General features: G+C 39.8%; 1 protein-coding gene and 1 long non-coding RNA gene across 12 annotated transcripts in view; one reads left to right on the forward strand and one right to left on the reverse strand.

Annotated features, from left to right (window-relative positions):
• Mbnl2 (muscleblind like splicing regulator 2) overlaps window positions 1–15,802 on the reverse strand; it is a 151,131-nt gene that overhangs the window by 80,764 nt on the left and 54,565 nt on the right. The window lies entirely within an intron of this gene.
• Window positions 1,386–2,945, forward strand: LOC125616080. Its single transcript, XR_007346696.1, has 2 exons — window positions 1,386–1,499; window positions 1,958–2,945. It is a non-coding gene; the product is annotated as an uncharacterized LOC125616080 (long non-coding RNA).

Genomic DNA, 15,802 nt, shown 5'->3' on the forward strand with positions numbered 1-15,802 from the left:
ATATATATATATATATATATATATATATATATATATATATATATATATATATATAATGTTAATATATATATATATCTTATTGTAATGTATATATATATATCTTATTACATATATATATATGTAATACATATATATATATATCTTATTGTAATGTATTTCTATTTCAATTACAAACACATAATAGCATACAAAATATTACAGTGAGGTTTTCATTCTTACTGAATAATATTTTGGGGGATTTTTATAAGTCTTGCGGTATGTGTTTGCTATAGGTGACAAATAACAAAAACAGATACATGATAGATAGATAGATAGATAGACAGAATCATAGTTCTACCTTATTTTTGAAACACCGCATAGTCTTTCACAGTATCCAGTATCGACAAACCACTCTCTGTTTAACCAATTTCCTCCCTACATTACTTTATTGATCAGCTTTGTGGTCATTTTTACTTCTCCCTATTGTCAGTGTCACTGATGAACATTCACGTCCATGTCTCTTTGTGCACAGACACAGGCGTTTCCCTGTAACAAACATCTAGAAATGAGGTGGTTGGTTTGCATAATGAGACCATTTGAGAATATAACAGATAGTTACAAGTTGTCCTTCAAAAACTCTAAATCAATTTAAACTTCTATGGCACGAGCATTGCATAATTCCTTGTAACATTGTCAATATTAGTAATCGTTAAATTTTATTCAGCTAATGGGAAAAATAGTGATTATTGCAGAAAGGATGGGGGAAAAAACAGAAAAATGAAAGTAGCTGGAATCTAGTACTATAAGCTACCCAAACCATCAATGCCCACGCTTTGTGACATTCGGAGACACCTGAACTACTCACACAAGCACAACCATTTATAGTCCCAATCCTGCAATTCCTAACACCCCCTTGTTTTCTTCTGCCTTCCTCTCGAGCCAGCCAGGTACACTTGGAGTAACTTGCTTCACTCTACTCATTATACCGCAGGCTTGTAGGCTGCCGACACAGACCAGGTTGCCACATGACCTTGGGTGATCAAGAAGGCAAGCTTTAATGCATCAGCGAGTCTGTTTACATTGTTAAGAATCAACTGTGCAGTCTCCAGAGCTGAAGCCCTACTGCCACAGCCAGGGACAAGCAATTCATCTGCTTTTGCATTCCCAGAGGATTTTCACACAAACAGGAGGAGTAAATGTACCCATCCCTCCCCACTCAAAGAGGTATATGCTAACTATTTGCAAATGTATGCTATTGTGTAAGTCCTTCCTGGTGAGTTTTAGACCAAAAAAAAAAAATGCTTCTAGAATATGAGAAGGCCTGAGATAATTAGAGAGTTATTGTGGAGAGAGGGGCAGAGAGGCCAGGCTGGTGTTATGCAGAGGGAGGAGGAGCGGAAGGGAGGAGGGGCGGAAGAGCATGGGTGGACTTGTGAACAAGTCCTAAGTCTTCCCAGCTTACGTGTGATTTCTGCATAAGATACTGAATCCCCCTGGGCTCCTGCGCCTTTGTGTTTCAGGTAAGGCATTCTCAGGTAAGGCATGCTAACCATGTGGCAGCCGTCACTCCAGGTGCTTGGGAGATGTGTGAGAATAAAACCAGGTCCCTGCCCTAGAGCAGGAATGGACTCCAAAAAAAATAGATTTATTCTTCTATTCAAGACGTAGTTATTGAACTGAATTTTTACCTGGTGCCAAATGCTGTTCCAGGAGTTGATTTTCATTTTCTTTTTTAAGTCTCCTCTTTTCCAGAATTATTTTATGGATTACATATGACACACTGAAATTGTCCACCACGTATGGTATATGAGCAGCTAATGCAGCTGGGATTGTTATTCTTATATGCTCTTCTGTTCCTTTCAAAGATGGTTTTATTCATCTATTCATTTTTGTATTTGCTTTTTTAGGTGTTTGTTTAAACTGGTCTGTTTGTTACTACTGTCGCTACTTCAGTATCTTTTCACCTGGTTTTTGGCAGTGTTGGTTTGCTGGGACTGACACACAGGGCCACCGTCATCACCTGGAACCAGAGGGCAACCACACAGAGAGGAAAGATATGTGGACTCCTTCGTCAGCCTGTAGCGGCACATTCCAGGGGTGTCTTATTCTTTAGTGCTTGACACATGGTCCTCACCAGGACAACTCCTCAGGTGGATGATGTTCTAACAGGGAGACATGGAAGAGGGAGAGGCGAAAGGATAGAGCTGGGCGGCTGAGTCGAGGAGTTGGAGAAGGCAGTCAGCAATGTCTAAAGTGTTGCTCCCTCTCACCCATTCCTACCCCCAGGCTCCTAGACAGGTCCAACAGCACCTTCTCCCCGATCTCCCCTGACTCTCCATACTCCAGGGCCCACAGACCTCCTTCCTGGCACTAATCACACTGGAGAGCAGTGACCTCGTATCATCTTGATCTCTCATCAACTCTGTGATTTGAAGGCAGGAATGGCATTTCACTGCCGTGTTTTTTTATGCCAAAGCATAACCTGGTTCATATGAGACTCTTAGTAAATTCCTATTTGATGAACGCACGAAGGGAGAAAGTAGAAGAGTTAACTGGGCAAAGGCCTAGGGGTAAAGCACAGGTAGAAAATAAATCTCCAGAAGGAATTGAAAAGGGAACCTTGACCTTCAAAGAGTAACTCCTATTCAGCAGTGCCAAGTGGACAGGAAGGCCAGATGGACTCAGAGAGCAGGACCAGGGCCTCGGAAGGGGAATGCCCTTTCTCAACAGAAAGAAAAAAACTGGACTCGTTTCCTTTGCCATCTACTTCTCTGTCTCTTCCTCTGGTTGATGTCCAACCATTTAATGGACCTACTGTTTTAGTGACAGAGAGCTGGGTTCAACTGCCATCTCCTCTACGGAACCTTCCTCATCTCCACGAAGCCAGACATGACACGTGGGTCAAGAAATCTGTGGGTCTAGCTTTCCTCATTTTTTACTATATTGAAATATTCAATCCAACCATCTCAACTAATGATAGTATTTTTTTCGCTTTTCAGAATCTTCTGCAGCTAGCTACAAATTTAAGTGATAAAGAAAGTTTGAGAGCATCATTTCTACTATCTTACTCAACCATACTTCTGTTAATGATGAGTCACTGAAGTGCCAAGAATAGGTACCAAAAGCTTGTACAGCATATTAATATGTTCAGCAGCAAACCACCCTTCACTCCCGATATAATCTTAAGTTTCCTCTGGGAGGGGGGAAAGTGTTTCTCTGGATTCTTTTTATAAAAGCACCTTGAAAAAGCTTCTAGATATTCAAAGACATGAATCTTTTTCTGTTCCCTTGTGTATATCTGATTTAAAGGTTAATAAGTAATTAGGAAGAACACTCATCCCAAAATTACCAATTAATATGCCATCATTTTCATTAAAAATGTGATTAATTATATTGTAGCACAAATGTCTTGGACTGGCTAATAAAAAAGTTACCTAAAGCAGTTCTAAATCTTTCATGGAGAAAGAGAAATTAATCAAAATCAATCACTTTTTAAAATTACGGTTTGGGTTTGAGAGATCAAACAAAGGAGCGGAAATGAGTGTCTCCATTATTTAGTGTGGATAGAATCTGACAGGGTTCCATGGTTTATCTTAGACTCTGAGTCATTATTACTAAGAAAACCTAATAAGATATCTTGGCAGATGTTTAATATGGAAGTTTGACAAATAACAGTTCTTTGGTTCTTGTAATATAAAGCAGCCCTTTTATAAATGAGATCAAACTTTTAAAAGTATCCAGATATATTTTGTTGGTTTCCTAGGAGACTGTGAATGGAACATTATGACTAAAGTATGTTATGTATTTAAACTTTGTTCCATACCTTAAATGCTGGCATTAGTCACGTATTAAAAATTCACAGAATTCCAAAGTTGAAGAGTTCATGATTAAACTTGTACCATCACTCCAAGAACTCTGCCAGATTTAACTGTATTTAATGGTTTTACAGATCCTCAGACTGCAATTTCGCCCTCACCACCTCCTCCCGGCATCTGCCCGGTTCCAACCTCTCTTTCTATTGTGTGCGTGGAACATGGCTGAGTTGGCCGGCTGGTTTAGTGTTTGATGAAGTTTAGAACAGCACAAGAGGCAGCTCAACACCATGTGGATATGTAACAAGCTCTAATGGGAGTCCTTGTCGTGAGTGAAATGAACCAAATGTGGTGTTAGGAACTACACGATCGATTCAGACACAAACTAATGATTTTCTGATGCATCATAGATATTTATTGGTTGCTAGGCAACCAAATATTTCCACACTGACACCAGGGAAAACTTGTATTGCTCAGCTAGGATTGGCCGTGTCCGTAATTAATTCTGCATGGGACTGTCTCCCAGTGTCTCTGGCATAGAAGAAACCTAAAAAGACACTTAATCCGAAGATCAATTCCAGGCTTGCATCTATTTGAGCAGTTCCTGAGCTGGGAACTTTCATTCCTCAAGGCATGTTTGGATGCTTCTTCCTCATATTGAACAAAGATGTGTCTGCCTACAGGCCTGATGAATGTTGCTCCCATTCTTTAGAGCAAACTGTACTTCCTCCTCAATACTGAATATATCTGGAGAGGGCTTACACGTTTTCCCTGCATTTTTTTTCCCTCCAGAGTAAACACATCCAACTCATTGGTTCAATTCCATTTTCTCAAATACTGATTGTTCTCCACTCCCAGTGAATGACACCATAATGCTTCAACGGGCAGCAGCTTGGATTGGTGGTGGTGGTTTAGTTTAGAGTGATAGCTAATGACTTGCAGGCTGTTGCATTGTTGGATACTGCGATTGAAACTGACACAGGAATAAGAAGTCAAAGGGTGTGGGCAGGCGCCTGATCTTTTTTTGTCCTGACTTGGAAAAAGCTGTCTATGAGTTAGCATAGTTTTGTGCCTTATTCGAACCTTGTAAGACAAATGGAAACTTCCAGTATCTTCAGGGATACATAATAGATTTATGTAGCTTAAGAACAGTTTCAGATGTGATGAGATCATTTAAAGTAATGTTTTCTAAATTTGGCCACGTGTCTGAATCACTCTAGAGCTTCTAAAAATACAGATTCCTGGGATCCATCTCCAGAGCTGCTGAACGGGTAACCTCCCGAAGTCCCCAAAGGAATCATGTCTGGCAGCCACTGACACAGGGTACACAACATAAAGTGGGTCTTTCCTTTTAGCTAAATTCTACCTAGACCACAAAGCTCGCAGCACCACATTGTTTAGCTGCCTATTGCAATTGACCCATGTAGCTCTTTTCTTAAAAAGTCTCTTCAACTTGGGTTGGGGATATGGCTCAAGCCGTAGCGCGCTCGCCTGGCATGCGCGGGGTGCTGGGTTCGATCCTCAGCACCACATAAAAATAAAATAAAGATGTGTCCACCGAAAACTAAAAAATTAATATTAAAAAAACTTCTCTCTCTTTAAAAAAAAAGTCTCTTCAACTAATAATTACTATTAAAGAGTTTAATATTTAGTTATTATTTTTGCATGGCTTTGTGTCTCCTTGGGTGGCTTATAAAATTCTAAAATGAAGTACTGAGTGTTAGATTCCCATGTTTATCCTAAGGAATATGGCACAATAGTGAATAGTCATGGGTTCACTGGTGAAGGGTTTTGGAGGCAGAAAGAGAGAAAAAAAGAGACAAATAAGAGGCAGATATGGGAACACAGCTGGAAATGTTGACGATTGGGGGGATTAAAGACATATATTTGGAGGAAGTTTCTTCTGCATCAAGCATGTGGCCTGCTACCAGACGGAAGAGACAGAGTTTCCAAGGGCAACTTGATCTCCCCTCCTCCAATTTCATCTTCAGAGATGCTAGACAGTAAACCACAAGACAATGCTGTATGAATATGGCCATCAGTTTATTAGTATCTGAGTTTTCAGCCCATCCAAAAAAGCCGGAGGTGAATGAATTCTACTTCTGTTAGTGCAATTCTATCACCTCTCATAATGATGTTCACCTAGACGGTCAGGCACCTAAAAAAAGCTCCCAAGTAAGGATCCAGAGATCTCTTAGGTAGTTACATAGAATTTTTTTCAAGATCAATTTCAATTTAAAAAATCAAATTAAAAACAAACAAAAAACGATGCTTCCATGAGATAAAAATTGATAGGATACAGCTGAAAATAAAAGAACAAGATATGTCAGGAAAACATGGAAGAAAAAAGCAAGGGTAGTGTACTCATATTAAAGAATGAATTGGACAACGGGTTAAATACATGTTGATACAAGGCCTAAAGATGCCAGGAGAGTCAGCAAACACTAAGCCCAGAATAGCATAGTATCATTCTATGGAAACAAAAATTGTTAGAAACACATGAGTACTATTAAAATTGTTTGAAATACTATAATTTTCAGACAGTTCCAGGAAACAAAAATAAATAACTGTGGACATAAAGCACTCAAGTTAATTAATGTTTGAATAAATAACTACACATTGTACCTTAACAACAATAAATGATCTTCTCAGGTGTCATGTGCCACATACAAATACTGATCATAATCAGGACCAGAATGTATTTCAGTACATGTCTCCAGTAGAAGTCGTACAACTTCATTATTGCAGTAATAAAATGTCATTAGAAACTAATAATGGAACTTCAAAGGGTTAAAACACCCCAAATTACTTACTTGGATATTTTAGAAATAGTTGCATAAATAATGATCTAGTTAAGCAAGCTAGAACATAACATGTGAGAACATTATTTAACTAAAAGCTCTGAGGTACAGCCAAAGCTGTTTTACTAGTAGATTCATAACCCTAGAAGCTTTAAAGAAAAAAAAGACTTATGAGAACAGAACTAAATATTCTACTCAGAATTTAGGCAAAAAAAGACAAAGAGATAGGGAAATAAAATAATAAACATAGACGTAAAAGATAAAAAGAAACGTTATAATGAGAGGAAATAATTTTATTTTATAGAATCCATAATTAAGACCCAGCATAGATTCCTTAAATAGAATAGGCACATCATTGGGAAATTTAATTCAAAAAATGAAAGGGAAACAATAACTTGTAAAATATCATTTAATGATATTTACAAAGAAGACTGACTTACAGAATAAAATAAATTATTCTGAGTGATAAAATTAAAAATCTTGGTGAAACAAAAATTATTTGAGAAGCTAGCCTCAGCAAAAGCGAGGCACTAAGCAACTCAGTGAGACCCTGTCTCTAAAATACAAAATAAGGCTGGGATGTGGCTCAGTAGTTGAGTGCTCCTGAGTTCAATACCCAGTACCACCCAAAAAATTGTTTAAGAAAAATGTATATCAAGATGAACTTTAAGGGGGTGATCATGAACTGAAATCTATTTTCATGAATGTCTTGAGTTTGCCAAGATGAACCCAACTACTATATATAACCATAAAGATCTAATAAAAAAAAAGATGAACATAATAAAAAAAAACTACAGAAAATTAAAAATAAATTCAACTTCTTCTCAGGAGATTATTTGTATTTCAAGTAGAGACTTCAGAAATTAGGGGAGAATATGGGGCTCTCAGAGATGAATCTGGATCTTGACAATAATTTCTGCAACATAACTAAAGTAGAATAGTTTAGATTTTTATTTAAGATGAAAACTGGAAATAAAAATAATTCTGGAAAACAAAATATTAAATACAACTCTCTGGCTAAATGCTAAGAACAAGTTCAATTTCAAGACTTGACCAAGGAAAACCCAAAAATAATAGGAACTTAAATTAAACCAGATAGATTTTGAAGGATTTTGATACATGAGCAGTCCAGTGCCTAAGTCTGTTTAAAAAATAAACCAAGTTCTCCCTGGAGCCCTGCTTTACTAAATGGCCCTAAGTGGCCATGGAGAGAACAGCCCTCGAGAACATTAAGAATAAAGTGACCAAGGCTGTGGGGTGCAATTCAGTGCCGGAGTCCTTACCTTACAAGTGCAGGGCCCTGGGATCAATGCCCAGCACCAGAAAATAAAGATAAATAGATAGATAGATACATAGATAAATAAATAAAGTGGCTCACAAAATAAAAGAACCATGAGAGATGTGCTCTTAAGAGGAAAGGGCAGATTCCTCTTCAAACAATGGTCTCAATGAACTGAAGGTAAATAAGAAAGGGTATTAATTGATCCTCTAAATAACTTGTCACAGTCCATCTTTCCTAATGAATCTGCCTCCAAAATTTATTTTAAATCTACACATGTCTCCCTATCTCTGCCACTACCACCCCAGTCAGATGTCACTACCAGGAAGCTGGAAGATACAAGGGCCAGTGGGAACTGATGTCCTGGCCATGCCACCTCCTGCAACTAAGAGGCAGAGTGGTCTTTCCATAGCACAAATGAGGGCCTGCGTCCCCTCTGCTCAAATCTTAGTGGGAAGCATCAAATGCAAATGCATGCCTTTCCTCTTAGTCACTATCTCAGGACCTGGGATTGGCCAACACATCCGGGGTCCCAGCTCTGCTGTCTGCCTAAAGCCCTCCTGGATCACATGGTTTGCTACTGGAATGCCTTATTTCCTTTCTAGCCCTTCTCATAGCTGGGAAATAACTAATTTGGGGAGAGGAGGTGGGCTGTTTTGTTACCCCCATTAGAATGAAAACCCCGTGAGCTCAAGAAAACTCAATATGGAATGTTTCTATAACATATTTCCAGTGCCGAGCCCAATGTCAGTCAAGCTGTGGACACTCAATGCTTTGTGAATGACGAGTACTTTGGATAAAATATGATTATTTTATTAGTTTTTGTTAAAAAGTAAGTTGAAGCACACTTAAATTTTAAAGAATATTTGAACAAACAGTGATTCATGAGTTGGGCCGCTCCACCCTAAAAGTGGTCAGGAACTCCACGGAGGGATGGCAAGGGGACAAAGGAAGACTAGCTAACAGTCGACTGGTTATAATTACACAGCTGCCTTGTTTGGCCTACTCTGGTTATATAATTATGAGTCTGCTGGTTCATTCTGATTGGTTGAGCTTACATTCCAATTTCTTTTAAACGTAAGCATTTATGAGAAATATCTCATGCCAAGTTTTGCTTCTGTTTGCAAATCAAATTTAAAGTTACATACGAGGCCCCAACTGGCTTGTCTGTTTGGGGATCCTTCAGGCCTGGTCTCTATACTAGCTTACTTTAACCCTTTGTTGCCAATGTTATTGTTTTCCTCAACTGGATTGTTCCATGAAAGTTAGGTCCTTGTGTCTTGTTGAGGCACCAAACACGGTGCTTGGCACTTAGCAAAGAGTCAATGATTCTTTGCAGAATAACTAAATGAATAAAAGTACTTAAAGTTCTCTAGGAAGTGAAGTTTCTTTCTCCTTAGCTTTCTGTACCACCTGGAACATATTGTACCTACCGGAATTCCTCATTAACAATTCCGTTATCCCAATATTTTTCAGATATCACAGCTCCTATTAACAGTTGGGTGCCCAATGGGAACGGAAGACAGGCTGTGTGAATTAACTGTCCCAAATGAGGCTGCTACTGATTAATTTTAGATCCTGAGCATCTGGGTCAAGGCTTAGTTTCATGACAGGTGTGAAATGATCTCTTTGGTGTCATTAATGATTTTACTAAAGGCTAGGAGCACTTGAAGGATTCCTTCACAGGAGATTCGAGAAGTGAACTAAATGGACAATTTTTTTCTTTAAACCTACATGTTTTGTATTGTATTTTTCACCAAGTAAGCTTTTATCTTATGATTCCTAACGTACCTTAACAATCACATCACTCAGTCAAAAATTAGACATTATATTTGTTTAAAGAATAACAAATGTTCCAGTAAGATGAGAGTGACTTAAGTGAAATATTAACAGATCTAGCTACTTTGTTTTGCTTTAACTGTGTTAAGGTCTCTAAGTCATTTTCTTTTTTTCCTTTCCCTGGAAATATCTCATCTTCTATAGGACTGAATATTCAAGTGGGTATATGACCTCAGTACTAAGAAAGTGGTCTCATGGGTCATATCCCTAAAATGCAGGTTGGTCAGACAGATGGCTTCGGTAAGTTTGATTGCAAATAAATATGTCAACACCTACTCACTCTCCAAATCCCAAAGGTCAGTGGTCCTCAGAGTTTCAATCTTATTCTTGGTTACGACAGTGCTGAGAGAGAATAACACACACCACACTGTAATCTCTCAGCCAGAAGAAATCGAATCAAACCAAGTGGAAGGAATATGCTATTTAGTATTAGTGGGGTCAATTCATGGGGAAATTTGTGAAATAGATGAGGTTCATAGTTGGCGTATCCCCCGCAGAGCAAACCCGGTCTCCACAGCCCCAGGGTTGTGCCCCTGCCATGGTGTAGACTCTGGCATTGTGTGACAGGTGCCCCAGGCTGCTGGGAACTTAACACTGTACACTGAAATCAACACATTCGCAGTTTCAGGTCTCTGGTTGGGCTCTTCCCTCCCCCACCCTTATTATATGATGAATCAAGCTGTCCTCATTGGCTAGCAGGGAAAGGACTGGAGAACATCCAGAGTCCTCTTAGGTAACACATAGATTGGCAATGCCTTTCTTCCCATCCATCGTATATGACTCAAAGGAGAGGGGAGGATGGTGTGGATTTTAGTCTGAATTGTACAGACAGTGAGATCTCTGCTTTTAAATCTTAACTAAGAAGAAGAGCAAGAAACCGACAATATGGTTCCGCACTTTTTCCTCTGCTAGGTAAGGATATCAAGGAAAAAGAACCAAGTAGCTCATCTAGGACAATCCCATTATAAAAGAAAGGAATATTAGGATAACTGGAAAAATAAGAAGCAACAATCTCAGAACTAAAAATAACTATTAAACTGAATGTATTTACTTTCCCAGGAAAAACATATTTCTGAGTTCTTAGTTTACAACAGATTAGTGATATTTCTGAGTCCTTATTTTGCAACAGATTAGTGAAAACTGTCAAACACAAGCATCCATCTGTGGCCAGCTTTTCAGGAACTGTAGAGTTGCCCACAGTGGCCCAACAGCTGCCCTGTGAATTTTAATAACTTCTTGCTAACACTTGCAACAAGTCTCCATGTGACACGCCTGTTAGGCTGGCTACAAATATGAACAGGATGGATAAACACCTTTGAGTTGTAAACCGAAGACCCCCATTTGTGCAAAGCTTTTAACACTCTTGTTTTTCTGTCTATAGACTAATGGGAGAAATTGACTAATAAGTAGTCAGGGAAGTGAATTACATTTTATTGGAACAGTTACATCTTAAAGTTTAGAATTTAAGAATATATTTATTCCATGCAAAGATGACGGTGCATCCATTCGTTGCCAGGTAGTGGGGTTCTGGCACCAGGTCCCTTCCTCAAAGCTTGACCTCCTCTCAAGGGAGGAGGTAGATGATGGAGAGACACAAAGATGGACAACATCACTCAAGGCTAAGTGCCTGGCATTTAAGTAAACTCCAGGTAAAGTGAAGAACTAAGGCCTGCAGCCACCTGGGAAGAGCATCCTGGAGGAAGGGAAAGCTGGTGCAAAGTCCCTGTAGAGCCCACAGGCCACAGAACTGGTGCACAGTGATTGTGGGAGAGTGGCAAGACTATGGGACCAGCAATACAGCAAGGGCCAGGCCAGATGGGGCTTTAAGGGTCTTTGGATCTTATGAGTGAAATGGAAACAGCTGGAAAGTTTTGAGTGAGAGAGTGGGATGCTATGACTTATGCTTTGAAAGGCTCTCTCTGTCTGCTGAGGTAGGGGATGGCAAAAGAAGAGAGAGTTCCTATGAGAGTACACTTGTGCATCTGAGACACAGTGGTAGTCATAGAAGAAATGATGAGAACTCATCCAGTTAGGATCTATATGAAGACGGAGGAAACAGGACTATGATGGGTTGGAGATGGCAATAATGCTAATAGAAGAATCAAGCTGGGCTTCAAGGTGCTTGATTTGATCAACTGAATTAATGGTACCATCTACTGAAAATGAGAACACTGATAATAGAAGGGAGAATGGGAAATGAGGAGATCATTAGTGGACATACTGAATTTGGTATGTCCCTTAAATATGAGTAGAGGTTTCAGGTGAGCAATGGGATACACGACCTGAGAACCAAGGGGTGGATTCAGGGATGGAGATTGAAATTAGGAAACATAAAGCAGGTAGAAAATATGTGTGGTCACTGCATCAGATGAGGTCATCCAGGGAGTCCAAGTGGGTCAGCAAGTCCAAGGGCTTTCAGACAAGCATAATGAACAGGAAGCCACCCACTGTGGATGTTGGGGAGATGTAGAGATGTTCAAAGGCTGAACCTGGAGAGACTCCAGCATCTGGGGGTGGAGAGGAGGAGGGGGTTCAGGGAGAGAGACGGAGGAGGAGCCGGTGAGTCCAGGGGAAACCTAGGCAGGAGAGAGGCACCAAAGCAGCGCGAGCGAAAGGTCTCCAAGATGCCTGAGGACCGTCTGTCAACTCCCTCTGCCCTCCGTGCTCCCTAGGGATGGGAAAAGTGGTCCCACTGTCACAGTGGTGTGTTTAGAACTGCCTGTTGTGTGATCGGCATTTATTTGTTTATTTCAGAGGCTAACTGTGGCAGTCTGCTGGCTGAGCGCATCCCGTGAATGCATTTTGTTTGGACTCCAAGGTTTAAAAATATTTTAACAGATTGTCAAGATTCAGAAATTGGGGAACTTCCTATTGAAATTCAGATCTCAGACTCTTTAAAAAATCACCTGAATTATTTCACAGCGACAGCAGCTGTCTGTCCTTTGGGGGAAACTGCCCTCTTTAGAGGTGGCATGTACTCTCCTGTTATTTCTCTCCCAACAACCCCTGGGGCCTCCCCAACACTGGAAGTAAGTCACTGATTCATATTATGTTTCTGGCTCCTCTTTAGTTTGCAATTCTATTTAGCTGAAGACGGGATGGATGAGTGAATGAAGTAATAACAGAGGCATCCCTCAGTATATTTATGGGGGATTGATTTCAGGATCCCCTTCAGAGGCTAACATCCTTGGATTCTCAAGTCCCTTCTATAAAATGGCATGGTATTTTCTTATCACCTATGTTAAATCATCCCTAGATTATTTATAATTGCTAACACAATGTGAATGTTATGTACATAGTGGTTATACTATACACATCCAGTATACTGTACATTTTTCCCCAATATTTTCAATATGTCGTTGTTTGAATCCTGAATGCAAAACCCAGATACAAGGAGGGCCAACTATATTTACTGATGAGGCACCGGGAGCCCAGAGAGGTGAAAAAGATAATGCAGCAAAACCAGTGCTCAAATGCAGATTCCTAGACCAGGGCTTTTATTTAAATCTTTGCTTCCTATTGTGTCACTGTGTTCCTAAAAATTCTTAAAGTAAAAATATGATTCAATGGAAGAGCACTGACAAAATTCCCACTTTTAGAAAAAAATATGAATATTAAAGAAATCCTTCAATATGGTATTTCTTTCTCCTTAGTCCTTCATGAGAAATAGTTCCATAGAACTGCTTCACATACTAACAAAGGTTACATCACTGCCCAAGGCAAAGTAAGTAATAAACAAATGTAATTATTAAAAAAATGTAATTAAAATTAAAATTGACATTGCATTCCATTCATTTTTAGGTGAAAATAAATTTTATCATGTTTCCCCACGAATTGTTGGTATCCGTTCTTATGTTTTAGCTGCAGCAGGCTGTGTTCACCGAAAGCCAGTTTATTACCATTCCTTCTTGTATGCAGTACCAAGACTCTGGAGGTTTTTCTGCCTCATCTCTGGGGCCTACTCCAATAATTAGGCTTGCTTTAGACCATGGTGTTTGATTTCTAGTGTGTTTCAGGTTTATGTAATTGGGTCCTCACAAAATATACACGGAAGCCCTCAGCCCCAGCTCCTCCAAGTGTGACTCTATGTGGAAACATGGTCACTGCAGATGTACCCATTAAGATGAGGCTGTACTGGAGAAAGGTGACCCTTAACCTGAGAGATATCTGGTGTCTTTACAAGATGGAGAAATTCAGGCATGGATGCAAACAGAGGGAAGACGACGTGAAGGGAGATACGCAAGAACACAGCCCTGTGAAGAAGGGAAGAGGCTGGGGCGATGCAGCCATAAGCCAAGGAATGTAAGGGCTACCGAAGCTGCAAGTGGCCAAGACAGATCCCCATAGAGGATTCAGAGGGAGCACAGTCCTCCTGACACCTTGATTTTGAATGCTTAGCCTCCAGAACCGTGAGAGAATAAGTCTGAGATTTATTGTTTAAAGCTGCACGATTTGTTATAACATAGAAAACTAATGTAGAGGTTATCTTGCTTACCTCTCATTTTTACACTGAGCAAGAATGTAAGTATCTTACTGAGAGAAGCAGAGATCCCAGGAAAATGCAAGGTGCACCCACTGGGTGTATGTGCCATCCCCAAGCGAGACATTTAAGCCAATGCCTGATGCCCTGAGAGTCGTCTCCTTGCTCACTCGAGGCTTGATTCCAGCTCCCTGCTCCCAGCTGCCCAGCTGAAGAGTCCTCCTCCACCACACACTTCCACCCTGAGGGTCTGCCTCAGCTCAGGCCCAGGGCAATGGAGTCAGCCGACCGTGGGCTGAACCTCTGGAACCAGGATGAAGGAACCCAGGAGACGGCAGAATCAGATGGGGACTCACGGTCAGAGGAGCCAGGGCGACCTGGAGTGGAGACAGGTGCTGGTATGGACCAGAAGGTATGGACAAGCTGTGCTTGCTGCAATTTTTAATTGACTTTAAATATTGTCTAGACCCATGGAATATGTCCTCAAAAAAGATAAGCTTTTTCTATCAACACTACCTTGTAACCTCTGAAACACCTGACAAATGACCTTCACTGAAAAACTGAGATGTAAGAGAAATGATTTTTAAGGAGTTGGAAAAAATCCTAAAAATACTGAAAGAAACTCCACTTTGATAGTTTTGTGAGTGCTTTTACATTCTCACTCCATTCTAATAAACAAGCCAGAAATCGTAGATGAACATTTGAATGGTGTTTGTGCTAGAACCTACCCATGCAGTAGTTCTAGCAGAACAGAGGAAGAAGCATCGTTAGGAGGACCACTGAGGAGAGACCAGGGAAGATGAGGAAACCAGGAGAACGGACTTTCTGCATGCAGAGAGGTCCACATTGAGATTCAATGACTCCCCTTAAATTCAGTGACATGCAGATACCAGTGACTTTAACTAGGAGACTGACAGGCGAGTGACAGGGAAAGGTGAATACAAGAATCCATCCTATAAACAACTACAGGTACTCCAGTGTCCTTGGTAAGTATCTGGACTTCTGTGAAACTGTCCATTGAAAAAAAATCATTCATTACCATTTACCATCTATTCCTAAGAATTTTGCAAACTTCAGAATTTAAGGATATGCTTCCAGAGAGATTGGTTCTGATTTTAAACTATTCCAAATCTACTATCCATTAACTTTTCTAAAATATTTTAGAGGTTTTTGTTGTTGTTATTGTTTCCTGCCGACTTAAGGTCCACATTTCTGTCCATTTCTTTCCTCTTACACCATTTCTGCCTTTATCTTTCAATAACTTTGGTTTACCAAATATTTTATGATTTCTATGAGGTTTATCATGTAAATGTCATTAATAGATGAGATGTGATAACAATATGTTATGTAATAATGGGCTACACATTTGATATGGGTTAGAGGTGTACTTACCCTTTCTTTTTATATGAACAGATACTAACTAGCATTTGGACCTTGGGGGTTGTTATCCTTGTCTTCATAATGAACACTTGTTTCTAAGATTCATACTTGGAGATTGTGGCTCACTTACTCATAAATAAAACTTACATATGTACACAAAAAACAGACCACTTGATTCCACCTGCTCTTACACAGGGAGCAATGGTCCTCTTGTCCTGAAATTTAAATGTTG

Source organism: Marmota marmota, unplaced genomic scaffold (assembly GCF_001458135.2).
Source record: "Marmota marmota marmota unplaced genomic scaffold, marMar, whole genome shotgun sequence".
Lineage (NCBI taxonomy): Eukaryota > Metazoa > Chordata > Mammalia > Rodentia > Sciuridae > Marmota > Marmota marmota.